This window comes from Coloeus monedula (genome assembly GCF_965178545.1).
Source record: "Coloeus monedula genome assembly, chromosome: 32".
NCBI lineage: Eukaryota > Metazoa > Chordata > Aves > Passeriformes > Corvidae > Coloeus > Coloeus monedula.
The window spans coordinates 1,293,770-1,307,920 of record NC_138812.1 but is presented as its reverse complement, the minus strand read 5'-3'; the positions used below and the strand labels follow the sequence as shown (position 1 = coordinate 1,307,920).

The 14,151-nt window shown below is 54.2% G+C and overlaps 1 pseudogene across 1 annotated transcript; it reads left to right on the top strand.

Annotated features, from left to right (window-relative positions):
* Positions 1 to 599: 599 nt before the first annotated feature.
* LOC309583691 (olfactory receptor 14J1-like) lies at positions 600 to 4,804 on the top strand (annotated as a pseudogene). Its single transcript has 2 exons — positions 600 to 1,156; positions 4,793 to 4,804. The product of its transcript is annotated as an olfactory receptor 14J1-like (transcript).
* Positions 4,805 to 14,151: the final 9,347 nt, after the last annotated feature.

Sequence of the window (14,151 nt, the reverse complement as noted above, 5' to 3'; positions counted from 1 at the left end):
TGTTCCTTCCCTTCCCGGGATCCCGGGATCGGCTGCCCAGGGGTTTGTGAAGCCTTTGTTCCATCCCTTCCCGGGATCCCGGGATCGGCTGCCCAGGGGTTTGTGAAGCCTTTGTTCCTTCCCTTCCCGGGATCCCAGGCCGCCATTGCCCGCGTGTTTCCCGAGCTCGCTCCGGAGCGCCCCCTGCAGCCGCGGGGGAACCATCGCACCTGCCCTGCTCACCGGGAGCCGCCAGCGCCCCTGCCGGCTGCGAGCGGAACTGCACCCGAGGGGAAAGGGCCTGACAGCCGAGAAGGCTGGCACTGGGTTTGTGTGTGCTGTTACTGCCATAGTTGTTGTTGTTTTGTTTGACTGGTTATATACATATACATATATATATATATATATAGTAAAGAACTGTTATTCCTATTTCCCACATCTCTGCCTAAAGGCCCTTGATTTCAAAATATAATAACTTGGAGGGAAAAAGGGTTATATCTGCCACTTCAAGGGGGGCTTCTGCCTTCCTTAGCAGACACCTGTCTTTCAAAACCGAGACAGCTGCTCACGTGTTTTTCTTTCTCTTCTTCCTCTCAGCAGAGGATTTCCTCCTCACCATCATGTGCTACGAGCGCTACGTGTCCATCTGCAAAGCCCTGCACTACGGGACCCTCCTGGGCAGCAGAGCTTGTGCCCACATGGCAGCAGCTGCCTGGGCCAGTGCCTTTCTCTACGCTCTCATGCACACGGCCAATACATTTTCCCTGCCCCTGGGCCAGGGCAATGCCCTGGGCCAGTTCTTCTGTGAAATCCCACACATCCTCAAGCTCTCCTGCTCCAAATCCCACCTCAGGGAACTTGGGCTCATCACTGTCAGTGCCTGTTTGCTCTTTGGCTGTTTTGTGTTCATTGTTTTCTCCTATGTGCAGATCTTCAGGGCTGTGCTGAGGATCCCCTCTGAGCAGGGCCGGCACAAAGCCTTTTCCACGTGCCTCCCTCACCTGGCCGTGCTCTCTCTGTTCCTCAGCACTGTTATGTTTGCCCACCTGAAGCCCCCCTCCATCTCCTCCCATCCCTGGATGTGGCCCTGTCAGTTCTGTACTCGGTGGTGCCTCCAGCCCTGAACCCCCTCATCTACAGCCTGAGGAACCAGGAGCTCAGGGATGCCCTGAGGAAAGTGAGGACTGGATACTTTTCACAAGTTAAAATCTTTCTATTTCCTTCTGCCATGCGAGGAAAATTATGACTAGGATGCTTCTCAGAAGCAATAAACTCTCTCTTTTCTGCTCCAGAACCTTCAGAATGTAACTCTTTACAATCTTGGCCTCTTTTTCCTCTTTGTCCATATTTTCATTGGTGCTTTTTCTTATTCTTTTTCTGGTGTTATTCTGCTTTTTATAAAGTACTGTAGTACTACTCCTTGCATTTCTGCATGAACATCTACCTTTCTTTTGAAACACAAAGACTTTCAGGAGGCTTCTTCCCTGTGCATTTGAATCAAAACAAGGGGCTGTCCTGACCTTTGTGTCCAAGGTTTGTTCCTCAGCCCTTCTCTGGCTCTGCAGGGGCAGTGCCTGTGGGCAGAGCTGGAGGGAAGAGACTCCCAGCACAGCAGCACGGCCAGGGACAATGGCCCAGCCTCTTCCCACCTCTGCTCTTCCCAGCTCCACACTCCCTTTCCCAGCCCTTCTGAGGGTGCAAGGCCGGAGTGCTCGGGCAGCTCGGTCACTGTCCTGCTGCGTGTCCGTGCTGTGAGCACAGGCAGGGACAGGCCACGGGCACTGCTGGGACACAGCCGGGCTCCAGCACAGCAGCTCCATCAGCAAAGGGCATCTCCTGGGGGCAGGGCAGGAAGGCTTCGCTCTCCTCCAGAGCTGCTGTCAGGAATGTGCCCCAGGAATGCCCTGGCAAAGCAAACCCCAGTGCCCAGGGGCAGGGGGGAGTGTGCAGGGGGGGCAGGCAGCAGTGTCCTGGCACTGCCAGAGCTCCTGGGATGGACCTGAGGGAGCAGCAGAGCAGGGCCTGGGCTGTGCCTTTGTTCCGGGCACAGCCTGGGAAGGTGCCCAGGGCAAGTGTCCCACACCAGCCCCTGCCACCAGCAATCCCAGCACTGGCCTCTGCCCTCCCCTGCAGGAGGTTGTTTGTCCCTGCACGGAGGGACACCAAGTGACCAGGCCAGCAGTCCGTGTTTGCTGTGTCCTGAGGAGCCTTCAGCAGTGCATCGAGTGGGTGTGGGGAGATGAACCCGAGTGAGCACAAACACCATCAGCAGCACTCGGGGCTGGCACAATTCCAGGGGCACAAACTGTGCCCTGAGGCCACTTCACTGCCAGAGTAATGTCCTCTGGGAAAGCACCTGAATTCTTTGCTGGGCTGTGCTGAGAACTGCATGGAGACAAACGTCCAGGGCAGGGAGGCTCCAGGGAAAGTGCTCAGGACAGCCAAGGGCTGCACAGAGAGACACCGGAGTGGTGGGTCTGTGGGGAGAAATCACAGCTGCCTCCCTTGGGAATCGCCCCCAGGACCTGGACAGGCCTGTGCTGTGTTCTGGGCACTGACCTGGAACCGAGGGATGTGGAAAAGGCCTCTGGTGTCAGGGACGTTGGGAAGGCTGGGCAGGCACTGGCATTTGTCCCTCAGGGATTCCATGAGGGTCCTGCCAAGATGAGCTCTGCTCCTCCTTGGAGCCCTTCATGGGCATAGAGGGCTGAGAGACCTTTCCAGGACAGGCTCAGGCCAAGGAGCCCTTGAGTCTCTCAGCCCCCCGTTGGTGCCTGCTGGAATTCAATCCCCCTCCCCATCCCGCAGCAGCCCCGCATTTCCCTCCTCCAGCCTTGCTCTCCAGCACAGCCACGGGGGCTCTTCGGGCTCTCGGCTTTTCCTGCAGCCACCGAGGCCAGCTGAGCTCTGCCTTCCCCACACTCAGCCCTGCCCAGCGCAGGCAATGCCCAGAAATTCCCTGTGTGTCCCTGGCCTTGCTGTCAGCCCCGGCAGCGGCTCCGTGGCCCCTCTGTGCCCCGCTGCCCCAGCCATGGTGCCCCAGCCCCTGTGCAGGCCCAGCCCAGGACAGGAGCGCTGCGGGTGGGAACGGCCCCTGGGCCCTGCTGCCCACAGCAGCCTTGGGGCTCTGCGCTGTTGAGCTTTGGACGGGGTACCCTTCCTTCCCGGACCAGGGTGAGAGAGCAGAGGAGGCTGCTGTTCTGCTGAGTTCTGTATTTCATAGTCTCACAGCTTTCTTGAAGGCAGAGTTCAAAGGGGGTTACATGATAAAGGCAAGCAGCAACAGCAACAACAGGCAAAAACAGCTTCTTCTTCTTCTTCTGTATGCTCTATATGCTCTATATGCTCTAGACTCTATATTTTTTCTTACAGAAGTGTGGATTAGATTTGTTAATTGACCAATAAGATTAACACACGATTCTAGTTTTCCTTTTCTTAACCGATCCTGGTCTAATTCTAACAGTCGTAAGCCTCACACCAGTGTTACACAGGTATTACACAGATTTGTGGATGCAGTTTCTATCAACTCTTATTGTTTATTTGAACGCTCTATCTAAAAAATGTGAACAGTGTCATTCTATCCATATTTTGTCTAAAGTAAAGAATTCTGTGAAAAGGTAACACTGCTGCAGTAAGAACTGTGTTTAAGGTCTCTGCTGCAGCTTTTCAATGTTTAAGGCACTTAGCATATATTTCTACTAAAGGTTAAAAAATCTGTATTTCTATTTCACTTTGGTGTGACTTCATGTATCTCAGCTTGTCCAAAGGTTTTAATTCAACCCCTGTGCTTTGGCTTCCCTCTGGGCCTGAGTCCAGAGGAGCTTTCACTTCAACAAAACAGAACACTTACAAGAAAAGTAAATGGAGTGGGAACTCATGAGAGATTGAATTTTCTCTGATTCAACTCAAGGATTGATGCCATAGACTTCTGAGTGGAAGAATAATTAATTCATTCTCCTTAAGACAATAAATCAAGAGAATAAATTAGACTTTTGTATCAGGTATGAGTGAATAGATTGCATCCAACATAAGTTTTTCCTGTAGGATTTTTATTTTATTTTTTTATTTTCTCAGGAGATTGTATCAAGGCAGAAGAATTAAATTCAAGATATTTGTAGCAAAGAGATCTCTGCTGAACTGATTGTTCCAAATAAACATATCCCTTACCCCATATTTCCATGACCAGAAGTTTTTCTAATTTTGGACTCTAGTATATTGTACTGTATGTGTATTCAGAATACTTTGCAACAATTAAATTTGCTTAAATTTCATTTCAGACATTTACTTAATTTTAAGATATTGCCTCATTTCAGCCATCTTTTAAAAAGTATTTTCACACTTTTATTTTTTTTGTCTGTTACCTTTTCTGTGAGGAGGATCATCATTTGGGTTTTCTCTTGGTACCTCACTAATGCACTCTGAGAGCCATGTTCTGTGTTATTAATGTAGTAGTGATCCGGGGTTCATGGATGGCTACTGCAGGAAACTTGATGGCCAGTAGTGAAAACAGCAAAAATAATGATGAGAGGAGCCACAGACATTCTGCTGTCTGAAAACTGTGAACTGCCAAAATCAAAAGGTCAGTGCTCTTCTGGTTCAGAATGCCCTTCAGTTGGAGCTGGAACATACTTTGGGCTAAGAGCCTGAGCACAAGAGGCTGTAGCACCTATTTGGTTCAGCAGTTCCCTATTGCCCTACTCCATACTCCACTGCATTCCAGCATGTGATTTGCTGAGCTGTAGACTGTCCCTGAGTGGTGTGATTGCCTGGAATGCTTGAAAATTTGGCTTCACATTCCTCCGTTTCTTTTCAGCATTTTCTCTGATGCCCTCGTTGCCTGACACCAGCCCCTGTTTTACTTCTAGATGGAGAACAAGGTTACAAACTACAACTTCTCTTCCTATGTACTTAGAGGGGTTCTCACCTGTAATAATAAATGAAATAGGTTTCATTCCTTTTGATTCCTCCTGGTATGATGCAAAGAAAGGAAAGGTAGCTGGAACTATGGCTTTTTGGGGTGGCTGTTATACCAGAGCCCTGGATCTGTATTAGGGATATTCGTGTTGGCCAGACTGTCTCAGCAGAAAGAGGGAGGAGTGCAATATTAATGTCAGGAGCTCATCCCTGTCCGTGATTTATTAAAAGAAGCCTAGCTTCATGTCTTAGGCCCTGAATGAAATACCTGCAGTTTGGCTGCATGAGTTTGTATCTATGGATCCCACTTCTGTGCAATGTCTGAAGGCCAGGGAACTGCCTTTGTTACCTCTCCTACTGGCACTGCTACAGGAGAAGGAAAGAAATCCAACTAATTTTGAATCAGCTAACGTGTCCCTTTTGGATACAGAATTCACTGAGAGCCATAAATACAGTGTGTGGCTTTAATAAAGCACAAACGTGAATTTTAGACCACACCTGGCATTGATGTTGCTTGGACTGAATGTGTGCACAGCCCCATGTTTCTCCTCATCGTCCCTGTTATGAATTTCTGCCATTTTTCCTCTTCATTCCTGTCTGAACAAAAGCAGACTTTGTGCCACTGAGTTGAGAACGTTATAAATAAGGTATGTGATTCGTGCTATTATGTATAAAATTGGAGTGTAATCAGACCCTACAGAGACCGAGTTTCAAAATCCCTTCAGCAGCCTGGCTGAGAGAAAAATTTCACAACACTAAAAGAAGTTCTCTCACAATAAGTGAGGATTCCACCCAGGTGGGGTTAGATCTTATCACCGGGACATTTGCACCATAACGACTTGATTGCCACCTTCTGATATCTACATCTCATCTGATAAGGAATCGGACATCCCGGGAACTAAAAATAACTGCTCCAGGAAGCAGAGATGGCCCATTCATCAGCAGAAATGGCCCACTCATCACCCAGGATGGACAATTCCTGGGATCCAGGAAAGGCTTTGTGCAGCCCAACTCTGGGACAAGAAAACTTCATGAATATGCTAAAATGACGAGAAGAATAGAATTAATTCGGACTCTGCCCAAAAAATGTATAAGAAGGGACCAACCAAAGCAGCATCCGTGAACTTGGGAGGTCTGGTGCGACAGAGATCAGATCTATGCGTGTTCACCCAGCTCCGACCCCGGGCTCGGAGCTGCTTTTCTCCATCGTGGCTTTTAAAACCGATATTTCGGTAGCATAATAAATGTCATTTCTTTATAAATTTTGATTGGGCAATTTTGTTTATCTTAAGAACATCCTTCTCAGGCATCAGGAAATTGCCCCATCTCTTTGTTCACCGTCTCGAGTGCTTTTCTCACTCAGAGAGGATGGTAACACCACAGGGATTCGTGTACTGACTCTGAGCAGCAAGCTTTGGCCCTGGTGAAGCTGAAGGACCATAAGGCAAGGCAGGAATTTGTTAAGAAGTTCTCACTAATCCCTGGATTTGAAGGAATGATGGAATAAATGGCAAACCTTTTGCTTCAGGCACTGGAGCAGATGATTTTTCTAACAAATAATATTGGTTTGAGCGTTACTGAGCTCATTCACCTTGTGAGGGATTTTTTCTTTAAAAAAACATTGATTTCTTTGTACCTTAATAGCACAGCTTTTGAACAGCTGGGTGCTTTTGTGTTTCCTTCTCCCGTTTATGATGTCAGTGTGCTTTTTACTGCATATCCAAGAACAGCTTCTAATTTTTCTCATTTTTAGCTTCACTTCCTAGTTCTTACAGTTAAGTGCATTTTTTATGTTGTAGGTCACCTGTCACATTTCCCTCGGGCAGTATCTGTACACTGCAAGTGATTCAGCCTCTCTCTTTCTGTTTCATCTCATGCTAATGGCTGGGAGATGTTATCTGGGTTAGCCAGGCTAAGGAACATCCTGTTCTTGCTTGATTTTCTTGAGCTGAGAACCTTCTGGCTATCTCACTGCTCCTTGGAGTATTGTGTTGCTCTGGGTTCTGCAGATAGTTATCTGAGGTGGGAACTGGCCAGATGAGTTGCTGCCCTTTGTAAATGGCTCTATTTAAATTTCTGTGCTATCTTGGACACTGCTTAAGGTGTTGGGTCCTTCTTGCTTCAGGTGCTGTAAATGGGAAGATGAGAAATTCCTTCCCATCACTGATCAAAGTCCTGGCCAATCTCAGTATCAGGGGAGATCTTAATGTGATGAATTTCCTTTGCTGCAGTATCTGTGCCAGGCTTTTCTCCCTTGTGTTTGATCGTTTATAACATACACAGATACATGTTTTACTTAGGGAAAATCTGGGAGCATGGTGTGTTCATAGCTACTCGGTAACATATTTTCAGTATATATAACACGTGAATGGAAAAGGGGAAGTGCAGCACAATGAGTGTGTTTTGGGTATCTCCTGCAGATGTTGAATCTGGCCATAAGAAGAGATTTCTAAGAAAGTTTTATTAATGAACGTTGCATCATTGCTTTTTTTATGCTTGCAGCTGCTCAGAGGGAAGGAAAGTCCCACGTCTCTCTTACACTTGTTGAAACACAGCATGATTTGTTGGTGTATATAAATTTAAGCTAGCTATTTCTCATTTGACTTCATTTTGCTTTGTGCCAAGGTCCTCTGGAGTAACTGAAACAAAAGTAAAATGCCTGTTCTTATGGAATGATTGAATAAAATGTAAAAGGATAGCAACAGTCAAATTAGATCCCCTTGCTGCTCATTGCCAGGAAGAGCTGGTTCATTAAACCAAAGCAGGATGGAAGTGATGAGCAATGTGCTTGCTTAAAGGATTCCTCCCTTGAGAGGGTGATGGTGTCACCTGGATCCTTGAGATCATCATCTGCTGCTTGCTGACTGCCTCTGAGGAACAAGCCTCAATGTCATCTTACCTGTCTGTGACCCATCGGCCTCGGGAAACAGCTGCTTTCTCTCATGCTGCACTGGTTTGGAAAGGAAGGAAGAGGCAGGAAAATTGTGACTTTCACCTGTGTGAGTGCTTTGGTGGCAACAAGATTGTGTCTTTCTATGTAAGAAAGTGTGTCTCTCTCTTTAAAAGCCTGGTGCTTGTTATCTTTGCTAAGCAATTGCAAAGAACCAATAAAATAGACAGTGTTGTGGTGGATATTAACTTTTAATGAGCTTACAGAATAGAGCCTTTCATAATTGGAATTCCTTAGCTCTACAGAGATAATGAAAATAAGAATGTAGTGAAGTTGCTATATACACTAGCAGATGATTTCCAAACACTGAAACCCAAAGGATTTAAAATTTATTCTGCTAAGAAATTGCTTGGGACATGCAACTCTTGGACAGGAACTACATTTCATGCTAAGTAGACATCATCTGGTTATGTTGAAATGTAAAGACTCAATTGGGGTCTTGCAGAAAGCAGTGGTAGAAGTACTGTTGGCTTTGCTAAACGCAGACCTGGGCCAGTGGGAACTATCCTGGTGCTGGCAGACAACAAGGTCTGCATGGAGGCGGCGGTGGGGGAAATCACGGGTAGGGCTTGGCCCCAGTATTTTCAGAACTATAAAGGACTTGGAATGGCCTGGGAAATTCTGTTCCGGGTAGAGCTGATGATGGGATGGGTCAGCATTTAGGAAATGCTGATTAAATGAAGGGCACGCAGGGAGTTGAAGACATTGTGTTAAGGTGAGGAACAAGACCGGGACACCGCGCTGGGGCCCCGCGCACTTTTCCAGCCCGGCCGCCCCCACGGGCCGGGCCCCGCGGCTCCCGCTGCCGCCCCCCAGCACGGGGCTGTGTCCCAGACCCCACGGTCCAGCCCGAGGGTTGGGGGCGGCAGCGGAGCTGCTGGACGGAGCTTCCAGCCCCGCCAGCCGCGGCTCCGATCCCTTGGGCCGTGACGCCGGGGACGGGTGTCCGTCGGCGCTCGGGGTCTGTCAGCTTTTGCAATGCAGAGGGAGAAACTGAGTCCCAAGGGGTGTCGCTTTCCATCAATCGCTATTTCTCCTCTCTTTTCCATGACGGATTTCACAGCGCTTCCTTTCGCCCCAGAGATTTGGAAAACAAAATTCCCGGCTGCCCCGGCATCCCTGCAGCTCTCCACAGCTCCAGCCTCGTCCCTCCTCTCCGTTTCCTTCTCTCCAGTCTCTCCCGCCTGGCCCTGCCGGCTCGGAGGAAGGAGATTCCCCCGGCACCCCCTGCCTCCTCCTCCTGTCCCGTGGGGCGCAGTTGGTGCTTCTGGAGCCGCCTGCCCGCGCAGCCGGACCCGCCCTGCGGCCGCTCAGCGCTGCAGCCGAGGGAATGAATTGCAAGCACCGCTGCGCTGGGCTGGCCCTGGCCGGGTGCCCGGGGCCACCAAAGCCGCTCTGGCACTCTGCTCACAGCTGCAGCACACAGAGCACTGAAGGAAAGGCTCGTGGGCTGGGATCGGGGCAGGGAGAGTACACTCATTGCTCACTGCCAGGGCCACAACAGACCCAAGCTGGGGAAATTAATGGAATTTATTTCCAAACCAATCACACCAGGACAAGGAGAACTAAAACAAATCCTAAAGAAACACCTTCCCCACCCCTCCCTCCTTCCCGGGCTCCCAGTCTCCGCCCGCAGTCCCTCCTCTGCCCTCCCTGCACGGCAATCGTGTCACCAGCCATGAACTTGGCTTTTGCCTCATCCCGGGATCTCTTCCCGGACAGGAAGAACTTTCCCCAGCACAGATTCAGGCTGTGGCGGCCTTTGAGGCTCAGGGTGTTTCTCCTGCAGCTCCTTGCAGGTCTCCTCTCCCCGTGCCGGCTCTCCTGCGCCACAGAACTCTGCCGGCTGCAGCTTTGCAAACGTCAGCTCCAGGTCTGGATGTTCCTGCACGATTTGCTCGAGGTCCTTGGGGGCTGCATCCGATCCACTGTTGTTGTGTTCCCCCTCGGCACGGAGCCCATGGATCTGATGGCCCCTGGCCAGGGCCTGGCACAGGAGGTGGAACCTGGGTGCTGCTGCAGCGGCGCCGGGGGAGCCCCAGGACTCGCTGTGGCCGCTGTGGCAGCCGCAGCACAGCCCGTTCCCAGCGAGGAGCCCAGGGCTCCGTGGGGCTCTGCAGGACCTCGGCCCTGGGGCTCGTCTGCATCAGCCCGGGCAGCTGGGCTGGACTTGGCTTCGTTTGTGTCTCTGGCTGCCCTGGCACAGCAGCTGCCCAGCGCTCAGGGGACAGCAATGGGAGCGGGGCAGGTCGGGGTGAGCTTCAGTGTCTGTGCCCGGCAGAAATGCCAAAGCCTTCCCTAAGGAGCAGCGAGTGCTGCCAGAGCACAGGATGCTGCTGCTGCTGCTGCTGCTGCTGCTGAGCACGGGACGGCCCCAGGGCTGATGCCAGACAAAGCCGGGATGGGAGCCACAAACAACGGGAGGAGGGGGGGAGGGGCAGGAGAGGACGAGGAAGAGCGAGGGGGGAGGGCGGATGGAGGAGCAGGAGCGGCAGGAAGAGGAGAGATAAAAGGGGAGGGGCGGGAGGAAGAGGAGAGATAAAAGGGGAGGGGCGGGAGGAAGAGGAGAGATAAAAGGGGAGGGGCGGGAGGAAGAGGAGAGATAAAAGGGGAGGGGCGGGAGGAAGAGGAGAGATAAAAGGGGAGGAGCGGGAGGAACAGGAGAGATAAAAGGGGAGGGGCGGGAGGAAGAGGAGAGATAAAAGGGGAGGAGCGGGAGGAAGAGGCAGGAAGAGGAGCCTCCACGTGCATCCATCGCTCTCTGTGTCCGCAGCTCTCGGCTCCCCCCATCCCGCAGGTGACCGGGTAGGGACAGCTCGCCCCAAATATCTTGGGCGATCACTGGTGTTATTTTTGGGAGAGGGGATTTTTGGAGCTTGGAGGACTCCAGCACCGAGCCCCAAATATCTTTGTTGGTTCCTGGGGGAAGGGGGTTTGGTGGGGCGGGGGGGGAGGCGGATGTTTGGATCTTACAGGGCTCCAAATGTGAGTCGGAAATGCCCCTTGGGGGATATTGGGGAGCCCCCGGCACGCGGGGTTTTTGGGGTCCCGGTGGCGGCTGCCGGGAGAAATGGGATGGGGCGGGATGGGGCCCGGGAAGGGTGGGATGTGGATTGGGGGGTGGGATGAAGTGTGGCGGAGGGGGATGGGCGGGATGGGGCCTGGGCTGAGGCAGCCGAAGGTTGGGGATGATGAGGCCGGGGGGACCCCACTCCTGAGGGGCGTGCGGGGTATCCGGCAGCTCGGAGGGAGTTTTGGGGCACCCCTAATCCTGAGGGGGTGGTGCCGGCAGCGGGGGACACGTGGCTCCGGCAGCTCTGGCCCCAGCTGAGCCCCCCCCGCCGCCAGCGCCCCCCGGAGCGGAATTTGGGGAGGGGGAGGTGGGGGCGGCCAGGCCGGGCCCCCCCGCGCTGTCCCGGCGGGGGCCGAGTGCGGGCGGGAGCCCCGCGGGGCCCGGCCCTGCCCGGGCACGGCTGATGCCGCCCGCCCGCGCTCCGCACTGGTCCGGACTGGTGCTCCCAGTGCCGTGCGGGGCGGGGCCGCTTTGGGGACCCCCCAGGGCACAGCGCGGCTGCTTTGGGGCTGTGGGCAGCGCCCGGCGCTGGGCATGGGGCGGGTGGGGGCAGCTGGGGCCGCACTGGTGGCACTGGTGGTGCTGGGAGCCCCCTCGGCCGCGGGGTGAGCGGTGAGAAGGGGGGCGGGTCTGGGACCCCAAATTGAGCGAAATGGGGAATGGAACCCCCAAAGTGAGCAGGAGGGGCCTGGAACCCCCAAAACCAAGGCCGGGGGAGGGGAGGTGGGGATTGGGGATGGGGAAGGTGCAGAAGGGGAGGGGCTCGAGAGGGGCCTGGGAGCCCCAAACAAAGCGGGAGGGGGCTGGGACACCCAAATTGAGCTGGAATGGGGCTGTGGATTGGGGGAATGCTGAGAAAGGGGAGGAGAGGGGAGGGAAAGGTGGAGTTGGGGCAGAAGAAGAGCGGTTCCATGGGGGTCCAGCCCTGTCCCCCAGCACCTGAGGCCTGGAGCGATTCCCTGGGGCTCTGGGGAAGGGAGGGATCCGCACTGGGGGGGTCCCCAACCCCCCTGTCCATGCCTGGGGCTGATCGGGGCTCCCCCCACACAGCAGCCGGTGCTGCGGCAGCCGTGGGGCAGAGGGGGTGGGAAAGGGGGGGCAGGGTGGGAGTGGAGGAGGAGCGGGAGGAAGAGGAGGGAGAGAGGAGGAGGAGGAGCAGGAGAACCACGAGGTTCCACCGCCCGCCCACTGTGTCCGCAGCACCCCCAGCCCCGGTAGCATCTTCCCCCCCATCCTGCAGGTGAGCGGGGAGGGGGAGCTCACCCCAAATCTATCGGGGGGTCAGCAGGAGGGGTTTTTTTGAAGGGGTGTTTGGAGCTTGCAGATTCTGGAATCGAGCCCCAGATGTCCTTGCATGTCCCTGGGAGGGATTTTTTGGGCCAGAGGGGATATGTGGGTCTTGCAGGACTCCAAAGCTGAGCCATAATTGCCCCTTGGCAGTCTTGGGGGTCCATGTGAGGATCACCCGGTACTTGCAGGGTGGGACATTGGCTTTGGGGATCCCCAGGAGAGCTGGGGGCTGGAACACGGGACCCCTGGAGTGGGGAGAGCAGAGAGGGACGATACCAGAGCTGGGGGACCCCAAAGAGCCTGGAGGGGTGGGGGGGCCTGGAGATGAGGTGGGGCTGGGACCCCTCAGCCCTGAAAGGGGGGGTGAGGAGAGAGGGGAGCCTCAAGTGCCTGGAGTGGAGGGAGGCTGAAGAGGGAGACCCTGGGACCTCTGGGAGCCAAAGCAGAATCAGGAAAAAAGGGACCTGTGGGACCCCTGAAACCCCCAGCATCCCTAAGCAGGACCCCGGAGAGGGGGATCCCCAGGACTCACGGGACCCCCAGCAGCCCTGACAAGGGGGACCCCCAGAACCCAAAGTGAGGAGACTGGAAAGGGGGGACTCCTGGAGGATTCTTCTGGAGTCACTGTCAATTTTTTGTTGGTTTTTATGGACACCGGTGACATCTAGAGATGGACTTGAGCAGTAGGAAGCCCCAACCCAGGACACTCATCCCTAGTTTCTCCCCAAACCAGGATTTCCCATTCCCAGCCCTTGGCCAGATGAAGGAGGAGGCTGTGAGGAAGAGGAAGATGCCCCGGGAGCCCCAGGCAGGTGAGGAGGAAGTCAGTGCCCCTTTCCCCTCTCTCCTGCTCCATCTCCCAGCCCAGCATCGCCCCCGGCTGCAGGACAACCCCGCTGCCGACGCCGTCCTGCCGGGGACGGACTGGGGGGATCTCCTTGCCTTCCCTGTGGCCCGGAGGCAAATCCCATCCTCTCCTTGTCCTTCCTCCCCAGACAAGGAGCTGAGCACGGAGCCCAGGGAGGACAAATCCCCGCGGCAGAACCTGGTGGGAGAGGCCGTTTTGAGCGGCTCCACGGCGCAGGAATCCAACGGGGAGGAAAAGCCCCGGAGATCCCGCAGGAGGAGGGGCTGCAAACGCAGCCCAGGGTGCTCTGAGGAGGAAAGACCCACCCTGTGCGGGGAAGGCGGCCGGAGATGCAGCCAGAGGTCAGAGCTGGTGGTTCATGAGCAGCTTCACGATGGGGAGAAGCCCCACAAGTGTGGGGAATGTGGGAAGAGCTTCAGGTACAGCTCCCACCTGATCCGCCACCAGATGATCCACACTGGGGAGAGGCCCTACGAGTGTGGGGAGTGTGGGAAGAGCTTCAGAGACAGCTCCCACCTGATCCGCCACCAGATGATCCACACCGGGGAGAGGCCCTACGAGTGTGGGGAGTGTGGGAAGAGGTTTCACACCAGCTCCCATCTCCTCCTGCACCAGCAGATTCACACGGATGCGAGGCCCTTCCGCTGCCCCGACTGCAGGAAGGGCTTTAGGTACAACTCTAACCTCATCAAGCACCGGCGCATCCACACCGGGGAGAGGCCCTACGAGTGTCCCCAGTGTGGGGAGAGCTTCAGACAGAGCTCTCACTTGACCAGACACCAACGGAGGTACCACTAAGGGAAGCCCTGCGAGTGCCCCGACTGCAGGAAGAGCTTTGTCCTCTGCTCCAACTCCATCTCCCATCAGAGGAGCCACGTTTGGCAGAGCCCTGGTGACCCACATTCCCTGTGATCCAGGTTGGGAAGACCCCTGGCTGGTGCTCTCCACGTTCTCCTGGATCCCTGTAGGCACCTGGGTGAATGCAGGGGCAGGAACATCCATCGGGACTCTGATTGAAATCGGAAATTCATTGGGAAGAGCTCTTGTACTGACTTCACAGCATAAAAATTCTCACCT